The sequence below is a fragment of the Ips typographus genome, linkage group LG12 (genome assembly GCF_016097725.1).
Source record: "Ips typographus isolate SLU linkage group LG12, UJ_Ityp_2.0, whole genome shotgun sequence".
In the NCBI taxonomy this organism is placed as follows: domain Eukaryota; kingdom Metazoa; phylum Arthropoda; class Insecta; order Coleoptera; family Curculionidae; genus Ips; species Ips typographus.
In genome coordinates, this window is record NC_138433.1 from 5827659 (window position 1) to 5854004 (window position 26346).

Below are 26346 nucleotides of genomic sequence, written 5' to 3' on the forward strand. Positions count from 1 at the left end.
TGACAAAAAAATATAAGAATAAATACCTTATTGATTCGAGCCGGGCCAGTGGAATTCACGCGCTTATCAGCGCCGAAATTCTTTAAGTAGAAATCCGAATATGGTTGTTAACTTCACTAATAAATTGCGAACCGTAAATTGCCATGAATAAGTCAGTACCCGTCACAGCCGCACATTCAACTTGATTTCTAAGCTTGGTAACACAAACTACACTTAATTAGGACAAAGTAGATATGAAAATCACCATTTAAAAGTAACTCTAGGCTCTCAAAAATAAGAAAAATCACGGAGACCAAAAATTTAACACGTATGTGTGTCAGATTTTTTATCAGTTGACTCAAATCAAAATCAATCTAACATAAAATTTAAGACTGAGATTAAAATTGTCTCAAATCATAATGCATTCACTGTAGACTTATCTTGTTTAGTCTTAAATCAAATTACCGGTCATTTACCATCTGTATCCTTTGATGGTTCAGCCATACAAATACCACCAAATCTCCGCCTAGCAGATCCTGACTTTAACATATCAACTAAAATTGATGTCTTACTGGGAGCTTCAGTTTTCTGGAGAATTCTCTGTGCAGGACAAATTGATCTCGGCTTTAACAAACCAATCCTTCAAAAAACCCAGTTTGGGTGGATTCTTTCTGGTAATTGTGAAACAAAACTATCATCTAAAGAGTCATCTAACTATGCATTTCTCTGTACTGAAGATCATTTTCTAGAACGGCAAGTTTCAACCTTTTGGGAGCTCGATTCAGTTCAAACAAAGCCAAATTTATCTCAACAAGACTTGATTGTAGAAAAACATTTTCTTGAAACTACTCAGCGAGATAACAATGGCAGATACATAGTTAGCATTCCTTTTAAAGAAGCTGTATCTAAACTAGGAGAATCTAGATCTTCAGCTATTAAAAGATTACAGAGTGTCGAACGTAAGTTGACTAATTACCCTGATTTATCAAATGACTACCATTCATTCTTAATAGAGTATGAAACTCTATGACATATGACCAAGGTCATAGAGTCACCTAATGACTCAGAAACATACTATCTTCCACATCATTCAGTCCTAAGGCCAAGTAGTACTACTACTAAAATCAGAGTTGTTTTCGATGCCTCAGCAAAATCCAGCTCTGGTCTATCACTTAACGATCTTCAATATACCGGTCCAGTTATCCAAACTGATCTTTTCTCTTTGCTTCTTAAATTCAGAAGATATCCTTATGTCATGACAGCTGACATAGAGAAAATGTTTAGACAAGTTTTAATCAACCCTAAGGATCGTAAACTTCACAGGATTCTTTTCCGCGATAAACCTTCTGATGAATTGAGTTGCTTTGAACTTAATACCGTAACATACGGTACAGCATCCGCTTCATATCTCTCTACGAGATGTTTAAAGGCTCTAGGAGATGAATTTCAACAACAGTTTCCAAAAGCATCTGATATTATCAAGAATAATTTTTACATGGACGATCTTTTAGTGGGAGATGATTCAAAGAAGTCTCTAGAAATCATAAAAGATCATGTAACATCTATCTTAAAATCTGGTGGTTTTAACCTCAGGAAGTTCATGTCCAATGTACCCTCTCTATCAGATCAATCCCTATCTGAAGATCATTTCTACAACTTAAAGCTGGAAAGTCAACTTCAAGAAGCTAAGACATTGGGAGTTGCTTGGAATCGCTATACTGACTGTCTAAGTTTTACGATAAAGAGCTTTAGCAATGAAGTCGTATCAAAAAGAACGATTCTGTCTTCCACAGCTCAAATTTTTGATCCGCTAGGATTACTAGCACCCATAATTGTACAAGCTAAGCTTCTGCTGCAACTTTTATGGCAACAAAAATTGAGCTGGGACGAATCACTTCCTCTTAATTTACACACCTCCTGGATTACATTTAGAAATCAGCTTCAACACTTAAACTCGTTGGAAATTCCTCGATTTGTTCTCTTTAACGATTATACAACCATTGAACTTCATGGTTTCGCTGATGCTTCTACTAAAGCCTACGGTGCCTGTGTTTACCTAAGAACTATAAACGCTAAAAAACAAGTTAAAACTCATCTCTTATGCGCTAAATCCAAAGTAGCACCTCTTAAACCCGTCACTCTACCTCGACTTGAACTTTGCGCTGCTTTGTTGTTAGCTCGATTGGTAGCTAAGGTCAGTGAGTCGTTAAATCATCTTTCTCGAATTTGTTACTATACGGATTCAACCATAACTCTCGCGTGGATACGTGCAGATCCACAAAACTGGAAGGTTTTTGTTTCGCACCGAGTTGCGGAAATACAAGAGTTAACCCAACCTCTAGATTGGTTTCATGTCGTTTCAGTGGAAAATCCAGCTGACTTGGTGTCAAGAGGCACTACACCCGAAGCTCTAATTCATTCCAATTTGTGGTGGCACGGTCCTGCTTGGTTATCTGACTTTAATCTACCTGCTTCTCATAAAGACTATGACAGGCCTAAGAATTTGAACCAATATCCTGAACATCGTAAAATCGCCACCGTGCTGACTGCAAGCACCAGTAATTTCGATATTTTTAGTACATTTTCAAATTTTACAACTTTACAACGAGTCGTCGCTTGGTGCTTACGTTTTAGCACAAACTCTAAGTCTTCTAAAAATAAGCGCCGTTCTGGATGTTTAACAGTACTTGAACTCCAAACAGCCACTTATAAGTTAATAAGTTTAGCCCAAAGACAAGTTTTTTCTCATGAATTCAGTGCTCTTCAACAAAACGTAAATATATCAAAAAAGAGTAAAATTCTAGCTTTGAATCCTTATTTGGAAAACGATCTAATCAGAGTGGGTGGTCGTCTCCAAAACTCAGAATTTTCTCACGACAAAATTCACCCAATAATTTTACCTAATCACCATCCCCTTACAAAATTGATAGCACGTTATCATCATGAAAAACTCCTACATTGCGGACCTCAACATCTTCTTTCTTCGTTACGTCAACATTATTGGCCTATTGGCGCCCGCAATATAGTCAGACAAATTGTACACTCTTGTGTAAAATGCAGACGTGTAAAACCAAATAAGTGTCAGTTTTTAATGGGATCCTTACCTGCTGATAGGTTCAAGGCGAAGTTTCCATTTGAACATACCGGCGTCGATTATGCTGGTCCCTTTGTCGTCCGTGACAGAAGATCAAAACCCTTTAAAGAAGTCAAATGCTATGCTGCGATATTTATTTGTCTTTTGACAAAGGCTATCCATATTGAACTTGTGACAGATCTTTCAACTGATAAATTCTTACAAGCCTTTAACCGTTTTATCGCCCGTAGAGGTAAACCTAGACTTGTATCATCCGATAACGGAACTAACTTTGTCGGTGCTCGAACTAAACTCTCAGATTTGTCAAAATTCATTTCAAATGAGAAAAATCAAAATAATATTATCAATGCTACCCATAACTTGGGAATAACCTGGAAATTCATTCCTCCTCGCGCTCCTCACTTCGGAGGGTTATGGGAGGCAGGGGTAAAATCCTTTAAAGGACATTTACGTAAGGTAATTGGTTCTCAAGTTTTGTCATACGAGGATCTCGCTACAGTTATGATTCAGATAGAATCTGTTCTTAACTCTCGCCCGCTACATCCTCTTTCCCCCGATCCTACTGACCTAAATCCACTAACTCCCTCTCACTTCCTGATCGGACGACCATCTGAGGCTATCCCGGAAGAGGATTTAAGAGATCAACCTTACAATCGCTTACAAGCTTACAAGCGACTTCAGAGGCTACACCAGTTGTTTTGGACTCGCTGGTCAAATGATTACATTTCGGAGCTTCAGATGAGAAGTAAGTGGAAGGAGAATTCCTCATCGACAGTACAGCCTGGAATGATGGTAATCGTCAAAGAAGACAATCTTCCACCTTTAGCTTGGAGGTTAGGACGTGTTCTCGAAGTCCATCCTGGGAAGGACAGCATCGTGCGTGTTGTGACCGTACAGTGCGCGGAAGGTGCAATAAAGCGTCCGGTGACGAAAATTTGCCCACTCTTTTATAATGACTCTCAGCAGTCAGAGCCTGATTTCTAACTAAGTTATGGCCTGAGTACGTTGAAAGACATTTAGTCTTTCAAGGGGGGACTATGTTAAGGACCTAACCTTTATCGGTAGTGTTCCGCGAATTAATTTTGGAACGCATCCCAGTGTCGAGAGCGGAACGCGCAGACTAGACGTAACCTAACAAAATTTCAATAACAATAATTTGCATTCTGACCTTGAGTGAACTCTCACATGGTTAATTTTAACTGGTCTTTTTTACCCCAAAAAACGGGCTTTGTAGTTTGTAAAATAAATAGGTGTTAGTAAAGCTGTGGTTTAAAATCATTAATATATTAATACAGTTTGCTAGACGCAGGAGTTTCAATTCAAAATACAAGAAGTAAAACATCGATCGTCTACACGGGTTATCTACGTCACACGATTCGGCGGGCGTTTCAAACGCATAATTGTTTTATGTCGATTATTGGCATTAAACGGAAATTAAAAAAAAAAGGGAATGTTAAAGCTTTGTATTTGACCCCTATAGTGCCGATTAAAGCAAAAAAAAAAAAATGTTCAAGAACCCTATTACGGGTTATATTTTGACATTTACACGAATCTTCTGACTGTCATAGTAACCAAGTTAGCACGAGTCAAATAAAGACACTTATCATTTTAAAGAAACAGTTGAAAAATTGGTAATTTACATTTAGACAGTAGTAAAATTGTAATAGCTAGATCATGTGACTTGATAATTAGATTTTTGAGATTGCAACATTGTAAAAGCTAGTTGACATTGTTAAAAACAGTCACGTGAACTTCAAAACACAGTTTAGATTTTGAAAAATGGTAAATTAAATTTAAACAGTTGTTTAAACTTAAATTGCAAAATACACGTTACGTGACGTTGAAAATGCAATTCTGCATGTTCTTGCAGCACTGTAAAGGCCAGGTTACATCGGTCAAAATTAGTCACATGACCTTTAAAATGTGGTTTAAAATTTAAAAATTTGGTAAATTAAATTTAGACTATTTTCTTCTTCTTCTTGTGGTTCCTATCCCTTACGGATGTTGGCAATCAGCATGGCGAGCCTAACCTTGTTTACGGCAATGCGGAAGAGTTCGGTTGATGTTTTTCCGGTCCACTTCCTGAGGTTATGCAGCCAAGATATTCTTCTCCTTCCTGGACCTCTTCTTCCATTGATTTTTCCCTGGATGATTGTCTGGAGTAAGGAGTACCTGGAGTCGTTTCTCATGATGTGGCCCAGATATTGCAGTTTTCGGATCTTGATGGTGTTCATAATTTCTTTTTGTTTATTCATCCTTCTTAGTACCTCTTCATTAGTGATATGTTCGGTCCATGATATCCTCATCATTCTTCGATAGAGTCGCATTTCGAAGGCTTCTATTTTCTTGGATGTGCTTTCATTGAGTGTCCAAGATTCCGTCCCGTATAAGAGGATAGAAAAGATGTAACATCTGAGAAGTCTCATTTTTGTTTCCAGTGTAAGATCATGGCTTCTGAAGAGTTTGCTCATTTTGTTGTAGGCGGCTGTGGCTTTGGCGATTCGTGATTTGATTTCTTGAGTTGCGTCCCAGTTCTCGTTTATACGTGTTCCCAGGTACGTGATGTGTGGTACTCTCTCTATTGGTTGGTTGTTGATGGATAACTGGATGTTGTCAATCTTGTTCTTGCTAATGACCATAATTTTGGTCTTTTGTATGTTTATGTCCAAACCATATTCCTTACTAACTCTTGCTATTTTGTTGATAAGTTGTTGTAGTGCTTGTGAGCTATCTGCGAACACGATGGTGTCGTCCGCGTATCTTATATTACTCAATTTCTTCCCATTTATTGAGATGCCCTCCTCTTCTTCGTCGTCGAGCGCCTCTTTAAAAATCTGCTCGGAGTAGATGTTGAATAGCAGGGGTGAGAGTACACAGCCCTGCCTCACTTCTCGCATTATTTTGACGGCCTCAGTTGTTTCTCCGTCGACTCTTATTGTTGCCGACTGGCCCCAGTACAAGCTACTTATGATATTCAGGTCATTGGTATCGATCCCTGTCTTCTTTAATATTTCCATCATTTTGCCATGTTGAACCCGGTCAAATGCTTTGGCGTAGTCAATTAAACAACAGTAAACGTCAAGGTTAACGTCTCTGCATCTCTGGACAAGGACTTGGACAGCAAAGAGTGCTTCTCTGGTTCCCATCGCATTGACGAACCCGAACTGGTTTCGAGAGATTAGGTTCTCGCATCGATTGTATATTCTTTTATGGATGACTTTGAGAAAGGTTTTCAGCAGGTGGCTCATCAGACTTATCGTTCGATATTCTTCACATCGTTTTGCGCCTTGTTTCTTTGGCAGTGCAATGAACTCTGAGACTAGCCATTCTTGTGGTATTTTACCTGATTTGTAGATGTTGTTGAAAAGTTTGGTGATCTTCTTTAATCCATTTTCGTCTAGAAGTTTCAGGAACTCTGTCTGGATGTTGTCAGGTCCTGCTGCTTTTCCCTCCTTGCTCTGCTCTATAGCTGCCCTCACTTCTGATTCCATTATTTCTGGCCCACTCTGTGCGTTACTCCGGGGATCTGGGGGGCTCTCTCTATTATCCTCAAAGAGGTGCTCTACGTAATTAGTCCACATCTTCTTCTTCTCTTCCATGTCTACAATGATGTTTCCATTAGCGTCAACTAGTTTCCCTAAGTTTGTATTCCTTCTTTGTCCAGTGACTTCTTTCACCTTCCGGTGGACGTTAAAGTAGTCATATTTCAACTGCAGTGCCTCTATCTCCTCACAGTTCTCTTTCTGTTCCTTTTCTTTAGCCATTCGTATTTCGTTCCTTATGATGTTGTTTATCCTTTTGTATTCTATGGTGTTATTCTTGTTCAATCTTCTCTCTTCCATTAGGTTCAATATGTAATCTGTCATGCAGGTTTTCTTCCTTACTCTTTGTCCGTTTTCCCTTAGAATAGTGTTCTTAATGTGTTCCACTTTACTTTTCAGGTGATTCAAGTGTTCTTCTACTGAGCTATCTTCTGTTGTTTCTGCCATTTCTTTCTCTACACATTCTTTGATCTTCCCGTTTTTCAGCTGTCTTAGGTTAACTTTTAATGGAGCAGCTTTCTTTATCTTCTTCATAACCACTTTGAATCTTCCGATAACTGGCACGTGGTCGGTTCGCATATCTGCTCCCGGGAAGGTTCTCATACTTAAGCAGCTGTTTCTGTACCGCTTGTTGACTAGTACGTAGTCTATTTGATTCCTGACTATTCTCCCAGGTTTATCAAGGGGCGATCTCCATGTGTATAAACGCCTCGGTGGTTGTTTGAACTGTGTGTTGAGGACTACAAGGCCGTGTTCGTCTGTAAATTTTTCGAGCATATCTCCTCTCTCATTCCTCTCTCCCAAACCGAAAGACCCGATGAGCTCGGTTTTTTCTCCAGCTCCCAACTTTGCGTTAAAGTCCCCCATGATGATGTTAACTTCTTTTTTGGGTAGCCTCTCGAGTATTTGGGCGACATTCCTGTATAATTCTTCAATTTCCCCTTCATCTTTATCTGCAGTGGGGGCATAAATCTGGATGATGTTTAGATTTACTGGTCGGGCGTTAATCTGTATTAGAAGGACTCTTTCTGAGAATGGGACAAAGTTCATGACACTCTGCGCTATCTCCTTGGTGACAACAATGCCCACCCCATTCAGAAACTTACCATCCTGTGTTCCTGCATAGTACACTCTGTGTTCGTCCACATCCACCGAACCCACTCCCGGCCACCTCATCTCGCTAATTCCCATGATGTTTACTTTCATTCTTCTCATTTCTTTTGTTGCGTTGTTGATATTTCCAGCCTGTGCCATCGTTTTAACATTCCAAGTACCAATCCTTATCTCCCTGTTCACTTTCATTACACTGCTCAAAACATTTCCTCCCGGAGATCCGATCGAGGAACTATTCCGGACTTGTTTTGTTGTGAGCCTTGCCATGATGATTTTTACTAGGACTTATCCATTCTGGATCTTTAATGAGGTGGTTTGTCCAAAATTCTTCCTCATCCTTATGTCGTTGATTACTTGATTGTAATTCATCCGCCTTTGGGGCCGATTTCTCAACCCCAGGACAATAGGGTGCCCTTACTCTTGTCGGCTCATCCACCCGAAGCTGTTGGCTGACAAGAGGGGATTACTTATACCGGTAATCACTCGGTCGACAGGGCCTCGTTAGTTGTCTAGCAGGGTGCACCACGTGCAGGTGAGGTTGTCAGTTGGTTAGGCTTTTACATTGTTCTGCCTACCCCTTACACCCCAGACTATTTTAGACAGTTGTAAAAGCTGAAATTGCAAGAGACACATCACATGACTTTGATTTTGCCATTTTAGAGCTTGCAACACTGTCAAAGCCAACTGACACCTGTCAAAAACAGTCAAGTGACTTTAAAATGTAATTTAAATGTTGATCATTTGGTAAATTAAATTTAGACAGTTGTAAAAGCTGAAATTGTAAAATACACGTTAAGTGACGTTAATAATACAATTTTGAGCTGCATCACTGTTAAAGCCAGTTGACACCTGTCAAAAACTCACGTGACCTTAAAAATGTAGTTTAAATGTTGAAAAATTGGTAAATTATAAGAATAATTTGTAATAAATATTGTTTCAACTCAATATCATGTAACCAAGATTTTACCATATTAATTAAATGTGCCTATACTGTTCTGTTCAATTTTCAGTTAATTTTGTTATATTCATACACTACATTTTGAAATATACAGACAATGCATCAAGATACTCTCGAATGCCTTATAAATATCTCAAAATGCCTCGTAATGCCTTGTAATACCTCACAGTGCTTCATAATAACGGGAAAGTGCCTCATAATACCTCGAATTACCTCGAGTGTGTACACCAAATTACCTCGTCGATCTACCCCTCGGTCTTTGTAAAGTACTGCATAAATTTGATAAAATGGAAGGGACTTACTTTTCACAAAGTTCAGTACCTTATGTTTTTATATTGATATTCAATTGTTTTCAAATAAATGTTAAAAATAGACTTTTCAAAACAATAGATCTCCCAAGTTTTATTTAAAAAAATAGTAAAATATAAATATAAATATAGATAGTAAAAAAAATTAAAATCAGCTGTTCAAAATGAATTCTATTGACTGTTTGACAATAACCAAGACTGTTTATTAACTTCTTTTAAATGTTATCAATAATTTTTGGGGATGTTACTCTGATTTCTTGGAAAATTATTGGTTTTAAAATATTAATAATTGCAGAACAATTGTGGTACAACTTGCATGGAAAGTTGTTTAGAACTGTTTCTAGAATCCAATTTATACAATAATAAAATGGTGTTGCCATTTAAAGGATCAAATATATTTTAAACTTTTTTTACTTAGTTTTTGGGCCCTGTATAATTACAATTCACATAACACAACAGCAGTTAAAAAAAATAAAAATATAGAGTTTCAAGCATTTTTGTGAAAAGTAAGTCTTTTCAATTTTATTGAATTTAGGCAGCATGTACAGGGTGTCCCGACTAGATAAAAAAAAAACTAGTATACATGTCTAGAGCTCAATTTTTGAAAAAAAATTAATGGCAGAAACCGTATTTCGATATCTTGTCAGTTTGCGGCACTAGAGGGCGTTTTTCAAATTTCGCCCATTTTTAAAACTTCACAACTTTTTGTTCATGAAAATATCGAAGTGAAACAAAAACATTTTTATGGCACTTTTTCTACGTGATTCCAGTGGTGTGCTTAGTTTTTTGGCGCTACCTTCTGTCTTCTCAATAATTGACATAACTTTCTTATTTTAAATGAAACTTTTAACCAAATATAACTTTTAAAAAATCTAAATTAATGTTAGAAAAAAATTAAATAAAGGAAAAAAATTGAAATTTTAACTCGAAATAAATAAACGTCACTTTTGACAGCTGATGTCAAAACCTGAGACAAAGCCAAATTGAATAAAAACAAAAAGGTGTAATATCTCAGTTAGACATATTTGCATTGTAGTTAACGGCATAAAATGGACATTTTATTAAAATTATAGCCAAAAATATATGACTATAATAAATTATAGTCATTTCAATTTAAAATAGGAAAGTTAGGTAAATTTTTGAGAAAAACTAATACATTAGCAAAAAAACCAAGCACGCCACTGGAATCACATCAAAAAAGTGCCTTTTATGTGTATTTTCAAATTCGCATAAGTGGCAATTTTTCAGATCAAATGATAGCCCTGTAAGCAATTATGAAATACACCATTTGCCTATCTAGTACTATGATTGTTAAGCAAACATCTTTGTGCGGCTGCAACTTTTTTTTTAAAAACAATCCAATATTTAATGAAGCTAAATTTTTAGATACCTTGATTATTCGACCTTACCCTTTGCTATAAATATGGTCTCAGATGGAAAGTAGTGCATCCATTCTGTGAAAGTAGATTTTTAGTTTTTACTGTTTAATGTAAAAAATAATATAAAAAGTTTTAAGTGCATATTGTGCAGCTTGACCACAAATGATTAACGCAGCTAAAATAGTTATATTTTTAATACAATATTCCAATAAGAGTTGAAAATTGTACACTAAAATCAAGTAAATGTATATTTTTTGATGAACATAGTCGATCCAATGGCTGTTGGCCCAGGTAAGATTACAATGGCAATTTTATACGTAACCTATGTAATAAACCCTGCTGATGCATTATTACTACACATTTTTTTAGTCTAGCATTTTTTAGTAGTTCAAGTATGGTTCAAGTAACAATTAGGCCTATCTTACAGATCTGTATCTGGTATATGCTGAATACTTATTACTGAATAGGTACACTACTTTTTTATGTGGATAAAAAAAAGTAAATTCAAAAGGTGTCGGGATTTATCTAAAGGATTAAACCTAAACCAAAGTAAACTATTTGGGTAGCTACAAAAAGTATCTTGTAAAACTGTGACAGTCTAAACTTTCTTTCTTTTATATTGGAACACCCTGTATATTATTAATTTTTTTAATTTACTCATTGATTGATCAGAAAGATTTGTTACATGAATTACACATCTAGCGTGCACCGTTTTTGATATTCGTTTTTTATAAACTTTGTGATAATATCACACTTCACATTTGTACAAAGTGATTGGTTTTATTTTGCACCCAACCTTAAATTTTTTCTACTTTGATTTTACAAGAAAATATTGTAAATACATACAGGGTGATTCACGCTGATGGTATATTAGAAGTATCTAGAGAACGACTCAATATTTTTCGTTGAAATTTGGAGTGTAGCCTAGGTTGAGTCCAAACTCTATCTAAAATATTTTGAACTTTGCGGTGTTGTCAGATCAGTCGGAAAGACCACCAACTTTTGATTTTCAAATGGAACACCCTGTTTCTAATCTCATTTTTGAATTCCTCGCAAGAAGGCTAGTAATTAATGTTGATGCTTTCCTATATCTATCTTGCACCCTTTTTTAGATATTTCATAAAAATTGTAAATTTGTCAGCATTCAATTCTCACTCAAGTTCTGAAAGGTTTGCTTATGTGACCTTTTTTCCTCAGTTAGACAAAACCACATAGTTGAAAGATTCAAAGACTGAAAATGAAAAAACCTAAAGGGTGGTCAATATTTACCTTTAAGGCGGATAGATAGAAAAACTGCACACTTGGCATTACCCGCTAAAGCATTTGTCACAACTTTGCGTATAATTTTAATACGTTTCTACCGTGTCGTATGGTCAGAAATACTGACGTTGTCCTGGTGTGTTAGATTACCATTCAATATGGAATGAACTTTTCTACTGATTTTAGGCTACAATATAAGATCAAGCTTCAGCTAAAATCGGTTAAAATACATTGACATTTGTTATATTCTTGTCGTAATATTATTTTCTTTGTTTCAGATATTCGCCCGGTGAAGCGAGATGCAAAAAAAGTCATCCAGATGAACACTTGAGTTTTTATTTCTTTTATTAATAAACTAAAGATGGAGGCGCGGGTTGTGTGTAGTTTTGTTTTCTATTTCGATTTGCTATTATGCCATATGCAGCATTGTCCTATCCACAATATCTGGCCGAATAGTTTTCATGTCCGACTAAATGGTGAAAAACTAGAAAAAATGTCATTTCTTTAAATGTCAATCTACGCATGGCGAACTGAGTAACTGTGCAGAAGTTGACATTGGGAGTGAACAAAGACCAGCAATCAGTCATTCATATCTATCAAGCATACAATTTATTTTCCAACTGATTAACATCCTACAGCAAAATTAGCTGTTTGTGTCTGCCCAGCTCCGATTTATATCGAAGAATCAATGCTAATCACGTGTGTTTTCTAAAAATTATCCAGAATGATTATTATCAGAAAACCCGCATTTTTGAATGTGTTTACAAATTTAGAACATGTTTGAAACGCTCGTTGAGAAAGAAATATAAAAACAATATATTTTTGTTCAGATTACTTGAGGCGTGATCCGATATTGGTTGGGACTTTGAAACTCAAATGTAATGTATGTCAATTTAGGTCTGTCAGCAATCAGTCATAGCTGTCCAATGTGAAATATTGACTCAGTAACCTGTAATAATTTCATTTGTTACCTTTAACGTTTCATCTGTATATGGTGTTTTAATAATTAGAAGCTTTTCTCCAAAAAAGGTTAACCATTGGTTCAGCAAGCAGTTGCAATTTGCTGAACGGATATGAATTTTTTGATATATAATAGTTAATTTTGACCGTGAAACATGATTCAGTCATTTATCCTGACAGTTACACACAGGCTGTATAGCTTGTACTTTGATCTTTTAAAATATTATAGGGTAAGTTGACATTGGTCAAAAGTAGTTTTGAGTTTTCCCGCCGGTTGTGTCATATACAGATTCGCCTTGTAACAAATTGTCATCTTGGCTAAACGAGGTATATTACGGTGCCAAACAGATTTCAAGAGTATAATTTTGACAAACAATTTAGTACAGTTTGCTATGCATTTCAAGTTGGTGAAATCTCCTCCCGATTCTTTTATGTATTCACTTAATATATTAGTTTGTTGTAATAGTAGTAATAAGGTAGTTTGTAGTGAGTTTAAATATTAGTTCTAGAAACCACTTATATGAGACAACATCTACCTATCAAGTACTATGATTGTAAAGAAAACATTTGTGCTGCTGCAATGTTTTTTTAAAACAATAAATCCAATACTTAATGACTCTAAATTTTTAGATATTTTGATCTTCACTCTGTGAAGATGGACTAGTTTAATGTAGAGAGAGAATTAAATAGTAATACAACACCACAGACAACGCCAGTAATCCCTTGCTTGGGTATTAAGTGCATATTGTGCACCCGAGCATCCACTCTGACGTCACCCGGCATATCGCCTTGAGGAAGCAAAAAACCACTGATAAGGCCATCTTGCTTGAATCTGTTGTGATGTCAAATGCCAACTTGTCATTTTGCTTTGCAGCTAAAATAATGATTGTATTTTTATTACAATAGTCCAATAATTGGTGAAGATTATACACTAGTCAAAGTCAAGTAAATGTATTTTCTTTCAATGGTCATAATGGATGCAATGCCTGCTGGCTCAGGTAAGATTGCAATAGTAATTTCATATCTAACCTTAATAAACTATGTTGATGCATCATTACTACAAATTTCTATAGTCTGACATTTTTTAAGGGTGTTTCAAGTAACAAATTGGGCCTATTTCACAAATTTGTATCCTGTATATGCTGAATACTTCACTACTTTTCCATGTGGACGAAAAAACACAACTTTTATGAAGAAATTGGCGTAAGTGAGGAACAAATTACCCACTAAGAAGATTGCAACATATCTGAAGAATGAAATGGTGTGCAATGGGTTTAACTGCTTACATTAGAGTAGAACAGTGGATAAAAAAAGCAAGTTTTAAGGTCAGTCTACTGATTTTACTTAAATTAAGGGATTACCCAACTTCATAGTCATAGTCATAATCATAAACTTAATTTTGGTCCATAACAACACATAGTAAACAAAATCCTCGACAAAATCATCCTGGTTACTTGTTTACTATGTGTTCTAATGAACAAAAATTTAGTTTATGATTATGACTGTAACTAAAAAGTTGGGTAAACCTGGCCTAACATCCAAAATGAAAAGCATTGCAGTTTTCATTATTGTTATGTTTAACACAATAATTATCATTACACACTTTAGTAAACTGCATTGCTCAACCTTCAGTTAATATGTAGATACAATGTTTTTGTCGAGGGGTAGACCACCGATAATTTTTTGTACACCAAAATGCCTTTTTGCACACAAAATACCTTGAAATGCCTTTAAAATACCTTACAATGCTTCTATTATTGCTTAAAATGCCTTATAGTTATAATGCCTTAAAATTGCCTAAAATGCCTCAAACTGCTTTGAAGTACATCAAAATGTCTTTAAATTATTTAAACTGCCTTAGAATACCTTCAAATGTTTACACATATGTGGCATTCTTAAATTTACGACTAGTTATTTTTTGTAGGTCCCGTCACAGTTTTTAGATTAGGTTAGGTGACAACATAAAGGTTTTACCAAATTTTTGACACTTGATTTGAGCTTGTGCCGAAAGCTTCAAATTGATTTTCTAAGGTCAGGTGACTCTTTTTCGGAATTCTGACCAACAAAAAATATTTTTTTGTAGGGTTGCCTGAAATTATGGGTTATATTTTGACATTTACAGGAATCTTCTGACTGTCATAGTAACCAAGTTAGCACGAGTCAAATAAAGATACTTATCATTTTAAAGAACCAGTTGAAAATTTGGTAATTTACATTTAGACAGTAGTAAAATTGTAATAGCTAGATCATGTGACTTGATAATTAGATTTTTGAGAATGCAACATTGTAAAAGCTAGTTGACAAGCATGAACTTCAAAACACAGTTTAAATTTTGAAAAATGGTAAATTAAATTTAAACAGTTGTTTAAACTTAAATTGCAAAATACAATTTTTGCAGCACTGTAAAGGCCAGGTTACATCGGTCAAAATTAGTCACATGACCTTTAAAATGTGGTTTAAAATTTAAAAATTTGGTAAATTAAATTTAGACTATTTTAGACAGCTGTAAAAGCTGAAATTGCAAGAGACACATCACATGACTTTGATTTTGCCATTTTAGAGCTTGCAACACTGTCAAAGCCAACTGACACCTGTCAAAAACAGTCAAGTGACTTTAAAATGTAATTTAAATGTTGATCATTTGGTAAATTAAGTTTAGACAGTTGTAAAAGCTGAAATTGTAAAATACACGTTACGTGAAGTTAATAATACAATTTTGAGCTCCATTACTGTTAAAGCCAGTTGACACCTGTCAAAAACTCACGTGACCTTAAAAATGTAGTTTAAATGTTGAAAAATTGGTAAATTATAAGAATAATTTGTAATGAATATTGTTTCAACTCAATATCATGTAACAAAGATTTTACCATATTAATTAAATGTGCCTGTATTGTTCTGTTCAATTTTCAGTTAATTTTGTTATATTCATACACTACATTTTGAAATATACAGACAATGCATCAAAATACTCCCGAATGCCTTATAAATATCTCAAAATGCCTCGTAATGCCTTGTAATACCTCACAGTGCTTCATAATAATGGGAAAGTGCCTCATAATACCTCGAATTACCTCGAGTGTGTACACCAAATTACCTCGTCGATCTACCCCTTGGTCTTTGTAAAGTACTGCATAAATTTGATATAATGGAAGGGACTTACTTTTCACAAAGTTCAGTACCTTATGTTTTTATATTGATATTCAATTGTTTTCAAATAAATGTTAAAAATAGACTTTTCAAAACTATAGATCTCCCAAGTTTTATTTAAAAAAATAGTAAAATATAAATATAGATAGTAAAAAAATTAAAATCAGCTGTTCAAAATGAATTCTATTGACTGTTTGACAATAACCAAGACTGTTTATTAACTTCTTTTAAATGTTATCAATAATTTTTGGGGATGTTACTCTGATTTCTTGTAAAATTACTGGTTTTAAAATATTAATATTTGCAGAACAATCGTGGTACAACTTGCATGGAAAGTTGTTTAGAACTGTTTCTACAATCCAATTTATACAATAATAAAATGGTGTTGCCATTTAAAGGATCAAATATATTTTAAATTTTTTTTTAGTTTTTGGGCCCTGTATAATTACAATTCACATAACACAACAGCAGTTAAAAAAAATAAAAATATAGAGTTTCAAGCATTTTTGTGAAAAGTTAGTCTTTTCAATTTTATTGAATTTAGGCAGCATGTACAGGGTGTCCCGACTAGATAGGAAAAAACTAGTATACATGTCTAGAGCTCAATTTTTGAAAAAAAATTAATGGCAGAAACCGTATTTCGATATCTTGTCAGTTTGTGGCACTAGAGGGCGTTTTTCAAATTTCGCCCATTTTGAAAACTTCACAACTTTTTGTTTATGAAAATATCGAAGTGAAACAAAAACATTTTTATGGCACTTTTTCTACGTGATTCCAGTGGTGTGCTTAGTTTTTTGCCGCTACCTTCTGTCTTCTCAATAATTGACATAAGTTTCTTATTTTAAATGAAACTTTTAACCAAATATAACTTTTAAAAAATCTAAATTAATGTTAGAAAAAAATTAAATAAAGAAAAAAAATTGAAACTTTGACTCGAAATAAATAAACGTCACTTTTGACAGCTGATGTCAAAACCTGAGACAAAGCCAAATTGAATAAAAACAAAAAGGTGTAATATCTCAGTTAGACATATTTGCATTGTAGTTAACGGCATAAAATGGACATTTTATTAAAATTAATCTCACATAGGCAGAAAGACCAAACTGGTCGATAGCCTGTTTCGTTGTAAACGAAATAAAGATTGTATATATATATTAAAATTATAGCCAACTGTCATTTCAATTTAAAATAGGAAAGTTAGGTAAATTTTTGAGAAAAACTAATACATTAGCAAAAAAACCAAGCACGCCACTGGAATCACATCAAAAAAGTGCCTTTTATGTGTAGTTTCAAATTCGCATAAATGGCAAATTTTTCAGATCAAATGATAGTCCTGTAAGCAATTATAAAATACAACATTTGCCTGTCTAGTACTATGCTTGTTTGCTTGTTAAGCAAACATCTTTGTGCGGCTGCAACTTTTTTTTAAAAACAATCCAATATTTAATGAAGCTACATTTTTAGATACCTTGATTATTCGACCTTACCCTTTGCTATAAATATGGTCTTAGATGGAAAGTAGTGCATCCATTCTGTGAAAGTAGATTTTTAGTTTTTACTGTTCAATGTAAAAAATAATATAAAAAGTTTTAAGTGCATATTGTGCAGCTTGACCACAAATGATTAACCCAGCTAAAATAGTTATATTTTTAATACAATATTCCAATAAGAGTTGAAAATTATACACTAAAATCAAGTAAATGTATATTTTTTGATGAACATAATCGATCCAATGGCTGTTGGCCCAGGTAAGATTACAATGGCAATTTTATACGTAACCTATGTAATAAACCCTGCTGATGCATTATTACTACACATTTTTTTAGTCTAGCATTTTTTAGTAGTTCAAGTATGGTTCAAGTAACAATTAGGCCTATCTTACAGATCTGTATCTGGTATATGCTGAATACTTATTACTGAATAGGTACACTACTTTTTTATGTGGATGAGAAAGCATACCTAACTTGTATGAAGAAACTACTTGTATGAGACTTTATCATCATTTCATCTTCTGTGTTATGTGTACTATGATTATAAAGCAAACATCTTTGTGCAGTTTCAGTGTTTTTAAAGCCAAGTAAATTCTTTTGAATTTTTGGATATTTTGATTATTAAGTTTTCCCTTTCTGCAAATAATATCTCAGATAGACAGGAGTTAACATTAAGGTTGATTTGATTATTTCAATCTTTATTTGCCATGGTGCTTGACTGTAATTGTTTTCACTTGTATTGTCATAGCCAGCATGAACCACATTTAGCTTAAGCTTGGATTAAATTACAACTGCTGTGCTTGAAAAACAAATATAAGCAATACTCAAACCTGAATTGAAACCCTAACTTTTGTGTGAGGTTTGTTCAAATTATAATTTTTGTTGTATTTTTTTTTGCTAAGTTTCTTTACTGCAGTACTTTTGTCGCTCCATAGAGATATTACTGCCAGTGCAGCCCAATATCATAACTCTAATGTGATTGGCTATACTTGCCTTAATGATAGAAAATAACTAATTTTCTGTACAACGTGATTGGTTTTATTTCCACCCACTCTTAAACATTGATTGATCAGAAAGATTTGTTACATGAATTACACATCTAGCGTGCACCGTTTTTGATATTCGTTTTTTATAAACTTTGTGATTATCACACTTCACATTTGTACAAAGTGATTGGTTTTATTTTGCACCCAACCTTAAATTTTTTCTGCTTTGATTTTACAAGAAAATATTGTAAATACATACAGGGTGATTCACGCTGATGGTATATTAGAAGTATCTAGAGAACGACTCAATATTTTTCGTTGAAATTTGGAGTGTAGCCTAGGTTGAGTCCAAACTCTATCTAAAATATTTTGAACTTTGCGGTGTTGTCCGATCAGTCGGAAAGACCACCAACTTTTGATTTTCAAACGGAACACCCTGTTTCTAATCTCATTTTTGAATTCCTCGCAAGAAGGCTAGTAATTAATGTTGATGCTTTCCTATATCTATCTTGCACCGTTTTTTAGATATTTCATAAAAATTGTAAATTTGTCAGCATTCAATTCTCACTCAAGTTCTGAAAGGTTTGCTTATGTGACCTTTTGTCCTCAGTTAGACAAAACCACATAGTTGAAAGATTCAAAGACTGAAAATGAAAAAACCTAAAGGGTGGTCAATATTTACCTTTAAGTCGGATAGATAGAAAAACTGCACACTTGACATTACCCGCTAAAGCATTTTTCACAACTTTGCGTATAATTTTAATACGTTTCTATCGTGTCGTATGGTCAGAAATACTGACGTTGCCCTGGTGTGTTAGATTACCATTCAATATGGAATGAACTTTTCTACTGATTTTATGCTACAATATAAGATCAAGCTTCAGCTAAAATCGGTTAAAATACATTGACATTTGTTATATTCTTGTCGTAATATTATTTTCTTTGTTTCAGATATTCGCCCGGTGAAGCGAGATGCAAAAAAAGTCATCCAGATGAACACTTGAGTTTTTATTTCTTTTATTAATAAACTAAAGGTGGAGGCGCGGGTTGTGTGTAGTTTTATTTTCTATTTCGATCTGCTATTATGCCATATGCAGCATTGTCCTATCCACAATATCTGGCCGAATAGTTTTCATGTCCGACTAAATGGTGAAAAACTAGAAAAAATGTCATTCCTTTAAATGTCAATCTACGCATGGCGAACTGAGTAACTGTGCAAAAGTTGACATTGGGAGTGAACAAAGACTAGCAATCAGTCATTCATATCTATCAAGCATTTACAATTTATTTTCTGATTAACTGATTAACATCCTACAGCAAAATTAGCTGTTTGTGTCTGCCCAGCTCCGATTTATATCGAAGAATCAGTGCTAATCACGTGTGTTTTCTAAAAATTATCCAGAATGATTATTATCAGAAAACCCGCATTTTTGAATGTGTTTACAAATTTAGAGCATGTTTGAAACGCTCTTTGAGAAAGAAATATAAAAACAATATATTTTTGTTCAGATTACTTGAGGCGTGATCCGATATTGGTTGGGACTTTGAAACTCAAATGTAATGTATGTCAATTTAGGTCTGTCAGCAATCAGTCATGGCTGTCCAATGTGAAATATTGACTCAGTAACCTGTAATAATTACATTTGTTACCTTTAACATTTCATCTGTATATTGTGTTTTAATAATTAGAAGCTTTTCTCAAAAAAGGTTAAGGATTGGTTCAGCAAGCAGTTATAATTTGCTGAACGGATATGAATTTTTTGATATACAGGGTGGGGCAGAATGGAAGGGCGTTTAAGAAATGAAAATATCTCCGCTGTTTTTTAACTTAAAAGAAATTTAATCATTCAAAATGGAAGCTTAAATGTTGCCATTTAACAATGAAAAAATGTCAGGCAGGTGACGTCCGTTCTCTGTAATACACTGTTGTAGTTGTTCCTCAAAGTTCCGCAGAACCCTCTCACACCAATTGATATCTATTGCCCTAACTTGTGGTCTGATGGCTTCTTTTAACTCACGCAGATTTTTAGGTGTATCAACGTAGACCTTCGCCTTCAGGTAACCCCACAAAAAGAAATCAGCAGCTGTAAGGTCAGGGGAACGAGGGGGTCACGGCACATCACCGAAACGAGAGATTAAGTGTCCAGGTAAAATTCGACGCACAGTTTCCATTGTCGCTCGGGCTGTATGCGCTGTGGCACCGTCCTATAGGAACCAAACATGTCTGGTGTTAATTCTTCTTTGTCGCAATGCAAGAATCAAGAAGTTCTCCAACATGAAAACATATCGCTCAGAGGTTACAGTGGCAGTTGCCCCTCTTCCATCTTCAAAGAAAAAAGGTCCAATAACTCCAATACTGCCCATAAAAAATGGCAAGCTTTCGTGAATCGAACGACGACAACCGCAACGCTCTACCTCCTCCCGTTCGCACGTACTACCAGTTCTAAAAACGCCCGTCCATTCTGCCCCACCCTGTATAATAGTTAATTTTGACCGTGAAACATGATTCATTCATTTATCCTGACAGTTGGTATCAAAACATTGCATTGCATCTTATCACTGACATGTTTCATTGTAAACATGGAAATGGTCCAAATACACACACTTAGACTTAGATTAACATCAATTTTCTCTGGAACTCTGATTCTTCATGAATATATCTGCCTTATTACCATTTTTAAATGGTGTGTCTTTATATCATATACAGGGACGTAAAGGAAGTAAGGAATTTTCGGTGTTTTTTGAGGCACCCTGAGGATTGAACAACTGACAATTGACATCACTTTATAACATCAAATTGTGACCCTTTCATTCCAACATTTCCTTTTTTTATTCGCTCTGATTTCTCAATTATAGATCAAATACAGGGTTTCGAAGAAAGAGAGGTGAATAGAAAGAAAGGTGAATATTTATCTTAATTTCACCCACGTCGACACTCGAATTGGATATGAAATTCATGTCATTTCTCTGAGAACTTTTTGCTTTAAGTTAAATATTGGTCACGTCGTACTTTTACCTATCAGCTTATTGTGCAAAGAATGCTTAAAAGTATACAGGAATAATTAAAAAGTCCCTTTTTTCACATTTGGCTAAATGTAATTTTAAATGCTTCTTTCACACTTTATCCAGGCTTAGGACTGCTCCAATTTGTGCTTTATAATAAACCGGAAGGTGTTTAAAGGTCAACTGGTCAAAAGAGTCACAACAACAACAAATTAACGAACAATATGTATGAAGGTAAAGATTCAAAACACCAAGAATAGAGGGTGTCCCATAACTATATGACAATCTCTCGGAGCATACAGGAAAGGTCAAAATAATACTATTTGTTAATAAAAAATGTTTTCCTAAAGTCAAGGGAGATATCGAGCCCCAAAGAACTGCCTTTTAATTAACGTTTTTGGCCGTAACTTTTGAACCACTTTGTGTATTGTAATGATTTTTGGGTTTAATGTTTTATCGAAAGAGAGCTTCTATTTTACATCAAAACCAGGTATCTCGCCTTAGCAGAAAAACGCCTTAATGGATACTCTTGACATTTTTATTGAAAAATTGTACTCTTTTATTTTGATAAAATGAACGGTTTTCGAGATAAATCGATTTTTCATTGAACTGCTTAAACCACAATGTTATTAAAAATATTCGTTAGTTTTTTTTTATGTAAATTAGTATAAGTTTATGTGTAGAATAACGAAAGATATGGAAGAATACTGGTTAATTGAATAAGCATTTAATTTAGGGTGAAGTATTTTGTAACTCAATAAAGGGTAGAAGAATTTATGCTGAAAAGTTTCCAGTGCGAACATTGCCACATCGGCGAACCTTTGAAAGGGTTGACCGCAGCTTAAGAGAAACGCAGAAACAAGTTTGCACTTCAACTTCTTCTTTCTTAGTCGACGTGTAAGTTTTCTCGCTGAACTTTGAACAGCATTTTAGAGTTGTTGCGAATGTCATTGCATGTTGTCTTATTCTTTGGAGCAGATCGTCTCTAATAGTTACAGGCGTTTCATAAACTAGTGATTTCAGATAACTCCAGAAGAAAAAGTCTAGGGGATTCAAATCGGGTGATCCAGGTGACCATAAAACAGGTCCTCCTCGACCTATCTATCGGTTACCGAAATAGTCAGTTAAGTGCTGACGCACTAAACGATTAAAACGAGGTGGGGCGCCGTCGTGCATGTACCACATGCGACGCCTGATGTCAAGAGCTACATCTTCCATTAAACCATTCAAATGTTCTTGTAAAATTTGTAAATACCCTTCACCATTGAGTCTTTCATCTAGCACAAAGGGCCCTATGAGGATATTTCCAATAATACCAGCCCACACATTTACCTTTGCTGATGTTTAGTTTAAATAATGGCGTGTGGGTTTTCCTCATCCCGTAGATGTAAGTTATGCGAATTCACTAAGCCGTCTCTCGTAAATCCCCCTTCGTCCGAAAACAAAATATAGCCATTCAAGTTCGGATTTTGAGCGGGCTGCTGTAAGAACCAGTTGGCGTAGTGAACTTTTGCCGGATAGTCCGCTGGTGGCATAGCGTGCACTCTTTGTACGTGATAGGGATAAAGTTGCTGATCTTTCAAAATACGATGTACAATAGATTTTGAAATGTTGAGTCGTATAGCTAGTTTCCTAACACTAGAGGAAGGGTCATTAGCAATATCTTCAAGTACCTGTTCCTCGGCTTGTAGCTCTCGTACAATCATAGGGCGACCTTCTCCTCCGCGTCGTGGTAACAAACTTCCTGTGATCAGTGTTGCCGTTGCCTTCTTTATACAATCCGCCACACAATATGCAAAATTCCGCTACTCTCCGCTACGTTCGAGATAAAGTAAGCGCAAAGCAACTATGAATCCATTTAACTTTTACTACGTAATGTGGAAGTTAGATTTGTAAAAAAAATGTCCTTTAGTAAATTGTCAGACGATGGTTATTGGTTTATTGGATTTCTTGACGTCAGAGTGTGATAAAATTTCCCTACTCTTATTTACTTTTATATACATTGTAGCACATTATAGGTTATGGAGGTTCAATTTTATTGAATAAAACCCATTAAACAGAAGTAAATTATTTATTTATAGAAAAAATGTGTAACAAAAAATGTAGAACATAAATTAATTTCTAAAAAATAAACTTAACACAAAGATATAGGTAAATAGTAAAATTTTTTGAGTACCTGAATTTACCAGTCTAGTGACTACGGAATTAAGGTATCTAGGAACTTATAAATAGGAACATATATGCAAGGCTTACGTATAAATGTATATAGAGTTGATAACAACAAAACACCACAGAACATTCAAAATAGACAAAAAAAAAAAAAATGAAAATCCTAATTAGTCTGAAATATCACTGTCAGAATCTGAAGCAACGTCATTAGGACGAAGTCCATCATGTCCTTTGCTTTTGTATTTTTGTATGTGTTTTTCGTTAAATTGATAGGCGACACAACATTGCTTTTTAGACAGAAGATCTAACTTTATTGTGAGTAAAGCAGATAAAGTTGATGGGAGGAGTTTGTTCCCCTTTTTGGTTTTGAAGTCGACCATACATGAAGAAGTACGTTCGACGTCCGCATTACCATGTGGCAGTGTCAATATTATTAATGCTAACTGACTAATATTAGAAAACAAATCTTGATTATTAAAATCTTTTAATTCTTTTAGGTAGGACCAAAACTGAATAGCATTCGTTTTTGTACTTAATATATTTTTTTTCATGATCATTAAGTAAATACTGATGTTTTTAAGTTCTAAAAGTGCTGCGTCCGGATCAACTAAATTAGAAAAAATTTTCAAAACAGAAATTTTTTTAACGATTCTAATACAGCCTTTTGGTAAAATGAAAGACATTTTAATTTAAATTGATCTTGAGACAATTTGTCACATGATTTAATGCAATCCATCGTGTGCGGTTGTATTTTCTTTAATAATTGAGATTTCAGAGGGAATAAAAAAGGGAAATGGTCAGAAAATAACTGGCTACAATTTGATGTTATAAACTGTTTTTAATTCTCAGTTGTTCTCTCCACAGGGTGTCTCAAAGAGCACCGAAAATTCCTTACTTTCTTTTCGTCCCTGTATATGACATAAAGACAAACCATTTAAAAATCGTAATATAACAGATGTATTCATGAAGAATCAAGATACAATTCATAACAAAGGTGATCAAAATCGACTCTAAATTTTGACCGTTCCTCTAATTTTGCCGGTGTGTGTATATCGATTTGGTATTATGAATATTTGGTATAATTTCAATTAGTCGTAGAAAAAAATAGACTGTAGAATTCGCCATCACATAATATTAATTAAATTGTACAGTGTGGGCCACGACGAAAGACATCGATTGATGATGAGAAAACTATAAATAGGAAGTAGTATAGCTATGCCGGTACGGCCTCATTTTTATGAAATGGTAAAAACGCGAGGTTCGGTGCGGCCCTCGATTCGTGTGCGGCGATAACAATTATTGTTGTGGGACGGTCGGTGACCTGTGACGTCACATGGAACCCCGAACGCCCTGACCGTCACCGTCACACGTGGTATGGAACCACCCACGAAGGCCCTTTGTGAAATGTCACCTGTCAAATGTCACCTGCCAAACGTCACACGTGGTGTGGAACCCCCACCGAACGTCCTAACCTGTCAAATGTCACCTGTCATCGCGTGGTGTGGAACCCCTCCACCGAACGTCCTAACCGTCACATCGGACCTGTGAGGTCACGTGGTGCCCCCGTAGACCCCCCCCCATCCCCCGTTGTCAGTTAGACATGCCACAATCTTTTCAAACCCCTAAACAACCCCTCAACGACTTCTAACACCTCGCAATATTACATTAGAAGGAAAAAAAAACAAAAACTTTTTTATTTAATTGACTTTGCGAACAATTTCACTAAGTGGTAATTGCTCCATAATACAATCCTGAATTATTACACAATAAGCTTTAGTAAATGAGGGGGTATCCACTTTGGTTTCAATTTCTATTTTAACATCAATAGCAGATGATTTTAGGCTATCATCACGCCGACAACAGTCAATAACAAAATTACTGTGTGTTTTAAAAGCATCATAATCCAAAAGTGTTTCCCTCCTATCCGCTGAATTAAAGAAACTCGACGCAAATTGTACATAGTTGTAGTGGGCGTCTGCATAATCATTATTGGAAAAATTTAAATCCAGTCGCTCATAAAATATTCACCGTTGAGAAATAGTCTGATATCAGATATATTCAAATTATCAAACTGAGTTATGTCCTTCGTAGCTTGATTAATTCTGTTTGTTTGAAATCGAGGGCAATCACATCTGTAGTTGTTTTCACACTCCAAATCTCTTGTAGAACCCCCATTAACGTTAGGTAATTCATGTAGTTCCCATTTTCGGAATGGGATTAGAATGGGTTTATCATCGTTACGTAATGATTTTAGCAGCTCAAGTTTAGTTTGATCATTGGGTACCACATGTTTGACTTTTAATTCAATATTATCAATAGTTAAGGTGAATGTTGTATCATCCTTGGATACGAGAACACAATTAGTGTCAGTTCGTGAACGAACTATTCTAAAAGTGTGTCTTCCACTCATAATTACTTGATAATATTGGAAAATGCCAAAAAAGTGTTTTAAGGGTACCCTCATGTAAAAAGTACCATCCGTATTTACTGGCACATTCTCTGGGTAACTCCAGCTCGCCGTTTTTAAATGATTTTTATCACTTGTATTGTAACACAGATAGCCACGAATTAGGCTGACAATTCTAGGATTTTTAACATGTTCAACTTCAACACCGTTTAGTTCATAGGTCATGGAATCAAAGGAAAATCCTACTGCATTATTCACAAATTTCACTTCACCCGTCCCCGCTGTTTTTGATAGTTTTCCTTTAATAGACAGAGCTGCATCGCATAATAGAACCCAGGCATCATTGCGGTTTACAGTTATCTCAATAATATCATTGTTATAAAAGGATTTTATGTATATTAAATAAGTTCGAAATTCGATGTGATTAATGGAATTGTGGGCTTGTAGGAAGTCGGTAGATTTCTAAAATTTGGCTTGACAACATAGCCGATTGAAGATAAGAATAAACTGTTGACGTTCCGCTTAGGTTTTTATTCCTGCTGTGCCGCAAG

At 35.0% G+C, this 26346-nt stretch overlaps 3 long non-coding RNA genes across 3 annotated transcripts in view; 2 read left to right on the forward strand and 1 right to left on the reverse strand.

The window, feature by feature from the left end:
- The window catches only part of LOC145736595 (uncharacterized), a 259716-nt gene that overhangs the window by 84684 nt on the left and 148686 nt on the right, over positions 1-26346 (forward strand). The gene's annotated exons all lie outside the window — the stretch shown is intronic.
- The window catches only part of LOC145736397 (uncharacterized), a 99128-nt gene that overhangs the window by 42928 nt on the left and 29854 nt on the right, over positions 1-26346 (reverse strand). The gene's annotated exons all lie outside the window — the stretch shown is intronic.
- LOC145736580 (uncharacterized) lies at positions 12613-19262 on the forward strand. The gene is made up of 3 exons (XR_014180020.1): positions 12613-13591; positions 13683-13918; positions 19168-19262. It is a non-coding gene; the product is annotated as an uncharacterized LOC145736580 (long non-coding RNA).